Genomic DNA, 6,991 nt, shown 5'->3' with positions numbered 1-6,991 from the left:
GGTGAGGGTTAGTGTAAGTGTTAGGGTGAGGGTTAGGATGAGGATTAGGGTTATGATTAGGGTTCGGGTGAGGGCTAGGGTGTGGGTGAGTGTTAGGATTAGTGATTGGGTGAGGTTTTGGGTTAGGTTTAGGCTGAGGTTTAGGATATGGGTTAGGGTCACAGTGAGGGTGAGGGTTAGGGTTAGGGTGAGGTTTAGGGTTAGGATTTGGGTTAGGGTGAGGGTGAGTTTTAGGATTATATTTAGGGTTAGGTTGAGGGTTAGGTCAACGGTTAGGGTTAGGGTTAGCGTTAGGGTTAAGGTTAGGTTGAGCGTTAGGTTGAGGTTTAGGTTTAGGGTTAGGATTAGGGTTAGGGTAAGGCTATGTGAGAGTTAGGGTTAGACTTAGGCTTAGGGTTAGGGTTGTCCTGAGGGTGAGGGTGGTGGTGAGGATTAGGGTTAGGGTGAGGGTTAGTGTGAGGGTGAGTGTAAGGGTAAGGGTTAGGCTTAGGCTTAGGTTTAGGCTGAGCGTGAGGTTGAGGGTGAGGGTTAGGGTTAGGGTGATGGTTAGGTTTACGGTTAGGGTGAGGGTTAGGATGAGGTTTATTGTTAGGATGAGGATGATGGTAAGGGTAAACGAGAGATTTAGGCTGAGGGTGAGGATTAAGATAAGGGTGAGGGTTAGGATTATGGGTTTAGGGTTATGGTTATGGTTAGTGTGAGGGTTCGATTGAGCATTAGGGTTAGAGTGACGGTTAGTGTGAAGTTTAGGGTGAGGATGAGGGTTAGGGTTAGGGTGAGGGTGAGGGTTAGAATTAGGGTTAGGGTGAGGGCTAGGGTGAGGGTGAGGGTGAGGTTAAGGGTTAGGCTTAGGCTCAGGATTAGGCTGAGGGGGAGGGTGGGCTTGAGGATTAGGGTTAGGGTGATAGATAGGATTAGGGTTAGTGTTATTGTTAGGGTTAAGGTTCATGTTACGGTGAGGGTTCGAGTGAGGGTTAGGGTGAGGGTTAGGTTTAGGGTTAGTGTTAGGGTTAGGGAGAGGATGAGGTTTAGGGTTAGATATAGCGTTAGGGGAAGGGTTAGGGTTAGGGTTAGGTTTAGGGATAAGGTTAGGGTGAGGTTTAGGTTTAGGGTTAAGTTTAGGGTTAGAATTACAGTGAGGTTGAGGGTGCAGGTTAGTGTGAGGTTTAGGGTTAGGGTTAGGGTTAGGGTTAGGCTGAGTGTTAGGGTTAGGGTTAGTGTTAGAATTAGAGTTATAGTGAGGGTTAGGGTGAGGGTGAGGGTAAGGCTTAGTGTTAGGATTAGGATTAGGGTAAGGGTTATTGGGAGTGTGAGGGTTAGGGTTAGGGTTTCTGTTAAGCTTAGGGTTAGGCTGAACTTGAGGTTGAGTGTGAGTGTTAGGGTTAGGGATAGGGTGAGGTTTAATTTTAGGGTTAGGGTTAGAGTTAGGGTTAGGTTGAGGGTGAGGTTTAGGGATAGGTTTAGGGTGGGGGTGAGGGTTAGGGTTAGGGTGAGGTTTAGGGTGAGGGTCAGGGTGAGGGTTAGGGTTAAGGTGAGAGTTAGGGTTCGGATTAAGTTTAGGGTTAGGGTGAGGGTTAGGTTAAGGGTTACAGTGAAGGTGAGGGTTAGGGTTAGTTTGAGGGTTAGGGTTAGGGTTATTGTTAGGGTGAGGTTTAGGATGAGGGTTAGGGTTAGGATTAGGGTCCGGGTGAGGGCTAGGGTGAGGGTGAGGTTTAGGGTTAGGGTAGAGTGAGGTTTAGGTTTAGGTTTAGGGTTAAAGTTAGTGTTAGGGTGAGGGTTCGATTGAGGATTAGTGTAAGGGGTAGGGTTAGTGTTAGGTTTAGGGTGAGCATGAGGGTTAGGGTTAGGGTGAGTTTGAGGTTTAGAAGTCGGGTTATGGTGAGTGCTAGGGTGAGGGTGAGGGTGAGGATTAGGGTTAGGGTTAGGGTTATTGTTAGGGTGAGGGTGAGATTTAGGGTTAGAGTTAGGTTTTGGGGGAGGGTTTGGGTGAGGTTTAAGGTTAGGGTTAGCGTTAGGGTTATTGTGAGGGTGAGGGTTAGGTTGAGGTTTGGCGATAGGGTTAGGTTTAGGATTAGGGTTAGGGTGAGCATGAGTATGAAGTTTAGGGTGAGGGTTAGGCTTAGGCTTAGGGTTATGCTGAGGGTGACGGTGGGCGTGAGTATTAGGGTTAGGGTGATGGTTTGGGTTAGGTTTAGTGTTATTGTTAGCGTTAGGGTTTGAGTTACGGTGATGGTGAGGGTGGGGGTGAGGTTTAGGCTTCAGCTTAGGGTGGAGTTTAGAATTAGGGTTAGTTTTAGAATGAGGATGAGGTTTAGGGTTAGATATAGTGTTAGGGGAAGGGTTAGCGTGAGGGTTAGGGTTAGGGTTTGTGTTAGGGTTAGTGTGAGGGTGAGGGTTACGGTTAGGTGTAAGGTTAGGGTTAGGGTGAGGTTTAGGGTTAGTGTTAGAATTTTGGTGAGGGTAAGGGTGCGGGTGAGTGTGAAGTTTAGGGTTAAGAGTATAGTTAGGCTTAGGTTTATGCTTAGGGTTAGGTTGAGAGTGAGGGTGAGTGTGAGGGTTAGGGTTAGGGTGAGGGTTAGGTTTAGGGTTATGGGGAGGGTTAGGATGAGGGTTAGGGTTAGGATTAGGGTTAGGGTGAGGGCTAGGGTGAGGGTTATGTTTATGTTTAGGGTTAGGGTGAGGTTTAGGTTTAGGGTTAGTGTTAGGGTTAGGGTTAGGTTGAGGTTTAGAGTTAGAGTTAGTGTTAGGGTGATGGTGAGGTTTAGGGTTAGAGTTAGGTTTAGGGTGAGGTTTAGGTAGAGGGTTAGGGATAGGGTTAGTGTTAGGGTTAGGTTTAGAGTGAGTGTTAGGGAGAAGGTTTGGGTTAGGGTTAGGGTTAGGGATAGGATTATTGTTAGGGTAAGGGTGAGTGTGTTTTTTAGGGTTAGGTTTAAGGTTAGGCTTAGGGTTAGGGTGAGGGTGAGGTTGAGTGTAGGGTTAAGTTTAGGTTGAGGGTTAGGGTTACGGTTAGGGGGAGGGTTAGGATGAGGGTTAGGTTTAGGATTAGGGTTAAGGTAAGGACTAGGGTGAGGGTGAGGTTTAGGGTGAGGTTTATCTTTAGGATTAGGGTTAGGGAAAGGGTGAGGTTGATGTTTAGGGTTGGAGTTAGGGTTAGGGTGAGGCTGAGTTTGAGGGTTAGGTTTAGGGTTAGTGTTAGGGTTAGAGTTAGGGTTAGGGTGAGGTTTAGGGTGAGGGTGAGGGTTAGGGTTAGGGTTAGGATTACGATTTGGGTTAGGGTTAGGGGGAGTGTGAGGGTTAGGGTAAGGTTTAGGGTTAGGCTTAAGGTTAGGCTGAGGGTGAGGGTGAGGGTGAGGGTTAGGGTTAGGGTGAGGGTTAGGGTTAGGGTTATGGGGAGGTTTAGGATTAGGGTTAGGGTTAGGATTAGTTTTAGGATGAGGCCTAGGGTGAGGGTTAGGTTTAGTGTTAGGTTTAGGGTGAGGTTTAGGGTTAGGGTTAGGGTGAGGGTGAGGGTGAGATTTAGGGTTAGAGTTATGGTAAGTTTGATGCTGAAGTTGAGATTTTGTGTTAAGGTTAGTTTTAGAGTTAGGGTTTGGGTGAGGGTGAGGGTTAGGCTTAGAGTTAGGATTAGGGATTGGGTAAGGTAAGAGTGAGTGTGAGGGTTAGGTTTAGGGTTAGACTTAGGCTTAGAGTTAGGCTGTGGGTGAGGGTAAGCGTGAGGATTAGGGTTAGGGTGAGGGTTAGAGTTAGGGTTGGGGTGAGAGTAAGGGTGCGTTTAAATTTGGGGTTAGCGTTAGAATTAGGGTTAGGGTGAGGGCTAGGGTGAAGGTGAGGGTTAGGGTTAGTGTTAAGGTAAGGTTTAGGTTTAGGGTTAGGGTTAGGGTGAGGGTTAGGATGGGGATTAGTGTTACTGTGAGGGTGAGGGTTAGGGTTATGGTGAGGGTTAGTGTTAGGATTAGGGTTACGGTGAGGGTGAGTGTTATTGTTAGGGTTAGGGTTACAGTTGGGTTTATGGTGAGGTTGAGGGTTAGGGTTAGGTTAAGAGTGAGTTTTAGTGTTAGGGTTAAGGTTAGAGTTATGTTTAGCGTGAGGGCGAGGTTTAGGGTTAGAGTTAGGGTAAAGGTGAGGTTGAGGTTTAGGGTTAGGGTTAGGCTTAGGTTTAGGATTAGGATTAGTTTAAGGGTTAGGGTGAGTGTCAGATTTAGGGTTAGGGTTAGGCTTAGGCTTAGGGTTAGGCTGAGAGTGAGGGTGAAGGTGAATGTTAGGATAAGGTTGAGGGTTAGGGTTAGGGTTAGGATTACGATTAGGGTTAGGGTTAGGTGGAGTGTGAGGGTTAGGGTTAGGTTTAGGGTTATGCTTAAGGTTAGGCTGAGGGTGAGGGTGAGGGTGAGGGTTAGGGTTAGGGTGAGGGTGAGGGTTAGGGTTATGGGGAGGGTTAGGATGAGGGTTAGGGTTAGGATTAGGGTTAGGGTGAAGGCTAAGGTAAGGGTGAGGTTTAGGGTTAGTGTTAGGGTAAGGTGTAGGGTTAGGGGTAGGGTTTGGGTTAGGGTTAGGATGAGGCTTAGTGTTAAGATTATGGTTAGGGTGAGTGTTAGGTTTAGGGTTAGGTTTAGGGTTAGGTTTAGGGATAAGATTAGTGTTATTTGTAGGGTTAGGGTTAGAGTTATGGTCAGGGTGAGGGTGAGGGTTAGGGATAGGGTTAGGGTGAGGTTTAGGGTTAGGTTTAGGATTAGAGTTAGGGTGAGGGTGAGGTTTAGTGATAGATTTAATGTTGGAGGGTTAGGTCGAGCGTTAATGTTAGGGTTAGTGTTAGGGTTAAGGTTATGGTTAGGGTTAGGCTGGGGTTTAGGGATAGGGTTAAGTTTAGGCTTAGGGCTAGGATTAGGTTTAGGTTGAGGGTGAGTGTGAGGGTTAGGTTTAGGCTTAGGCTTTGGGTTAGGCTGAGGGCGAGGGTGGGGGTGAGGATTAGGGTTAGGGTGATGGTTATGGTTAGGGTTAGGGTGAGGGTTAGGATGAGGTTTAGTGTTAGGCTTATGGTTATGGTGAGGGCTAGGATGAGGGTGAAGTTTAGGGTAAGGGATAAGCTTGGGCTTAGGGTTAGGCTGAGCATGAGTTTGAGGGTTAGGGATAGGGTAAGGTTAATGTTAGGTTTAGGGTTAGAGTTAGGGTTAGGGTGAGGGTGAGGTTTAGGCGTAGGTTTGGGTTAGGGTGGGGGTGACGGTAAGGGTAAAGGTGAAAGTTAGGCTGAGGGTCAGGGTTATGACAAGGGTGAGGGTTAGGTTTAGGGTGACGTTTAGGGTTAGGGTGAGTGTGAGGGTGAGGGTTAGTTTGAGGATTAGTGTTAGGGTTAGTGTGAGGTTTAGGGTGAGGATGAGGGTTAGGGTTAGGGTGAGGGCTAGGGTGAGGGTGAGGTTGAGGGTTAGATTGAGGTTAGATTAGGGTTAGTGTGAGGTTTAGGTGAGGATGAGGTTTAGGGTTAGGTTTAGTGTTAGGATTAATGTTAGGGTTAGTCTTAACGTGAGGGTTAGGGTGAGGGTGAGGTTTAGGGTTAGTGTTAGGATTAGGATTAGGGTTGGGTTCAGGGTGAGTGTGAGTGTTAGTGTTAGGCTTAGTGTTAGGCTGAAGGTGAGGGTGAGTGTGAGGGTTAGTGTTAGGATGAGTGTTAGGGTTAGGGTTAGGGTGAGAGTTAGGGTTCGGGTTAAGTTTAGGGTTAGAGTGAGGTTTAGTGTAAGGTTTACAGTGAAGGTGAGGGTTAGAGTTAAGTTGAGGGTTAGGGTTAGGGTTAGGGTTATGGTTAGGGTGAGGTTTAGGGTTATGGTTAGAGTTAGGGTTAGAATTACAGTGACGGTGAGGGTGCAGGTTAGTGTGAGGTTTAGGTTTAGAGTTAGGGTTAGGGTTATGCTCAGTGTTAGGGTTAGGGTAAGTGTTAGAGTTAGGGTTATGGTGAGGGAGTAGGGTGAGGGTGAGTGTAAGGCTTAGTGTTAGGATTAGGAATAGGGTAAGTTTAGGGTGAGTGTGAGGCTTAGGTTTAGGGTTAGTGTTAGGCTTAGGGTAAGGCTGAGCATGAGGTTGAGTGTGAGGATTAGGGTTAGGGATATGGTGAGGTTTAGAGTTAGGGTTAGGGGTAGAGTTAGGGTTAGGGTTAGGATGAGGGTGAGGGTGGGGCTGAGGATTAGGTTTAGGCTTAGGGTTATTGTTAGGGTGATGGTGAGTTTTATGGTTAGAGTTAGGATTAGGGGGAGGGTTGGTGTGAGGTTTAGGGTTAGGGTTAGTGTTAGGGTTAGGGTGAGGGTTCGGGTTCGGTTGAGGTTTAGGGATAGGGTTAGGTTTAGGATTAGGATTAGGTTGAGCATGAGTATGAGGCTTAAGGTGAAGGTTAGGCTTAGGGTTAGGCTGAGGGTCAGCGTGGGGGAGAGGATTAGGGTTAGGGTGATGGTTAGGGTTAGGTTTAGTGTTATTGTTAGGATTAGGGTTTGCGTTATGGTGACGGTGAGGGTGCGGGTGAGGGTTAGCCTTAGCGTTAGGGTGGGGTTTAGTGTTAGGGTTAGGTTGAGGGTGAGGGTGAGGTTTAGGGTTAGAGTTAGGGTTAGGGGGAGGGTTAGGGTGAGGGTTAGGGTTAGGGTTAGTGTTAAGGTTAGGGTGAGGGTGAGGGTTAGGATGAGGTTTAGGGTTAGGATTAGGGTTAGGTTGAGCATGTGTATGAGGGTTAGGGTGAGGGTTAGGCTTAGGCTTAGGGTTAGGCTGAGGGTGAGGGTGGGGGTGAGGATTAGGTTTAGGGTGAGGGTTAGGGTTAGGGTTAATGTTATTGTTAGGGTTAGGTTTCGAGTTACGGTGAAGGTGAGAGTGCGGGTGAGGTTTAGGGTTAGGGTTAGGGTGGGGTTTAGGGTTAGGGTTAGTGTTAGGGTTAGGGTGAGGGTGACGCTTAGAGTTAGATATAGGGTTATGGGGAGGTTTTGGGTGAGGGTTAGTGTTAGGGTTAGTGTTAGGTTTATTG

Source organism: Dipodomys merriami, unplaced genomic scaffold (assembly GCF_024711535.1).
Source record: "Dipodomys merriami isolate MVZ:Mamm:240054 unplaced genomic scaffold, mDipMer1.0.p SCAF_74, whole genome shotgun sequence".
NCBI classification, from domain to species: domain Eukaryota; kingdom Metazoa; phylum Chordata; class Mammalia; order Rodentia; family Heteromyidae; genus Dipodomys; species Dipodomys merriami.
The sequence above is the reverse complement of the archived record's forward strand: the minus strand, read 5'-3'. Positions refer to the sequence as shown.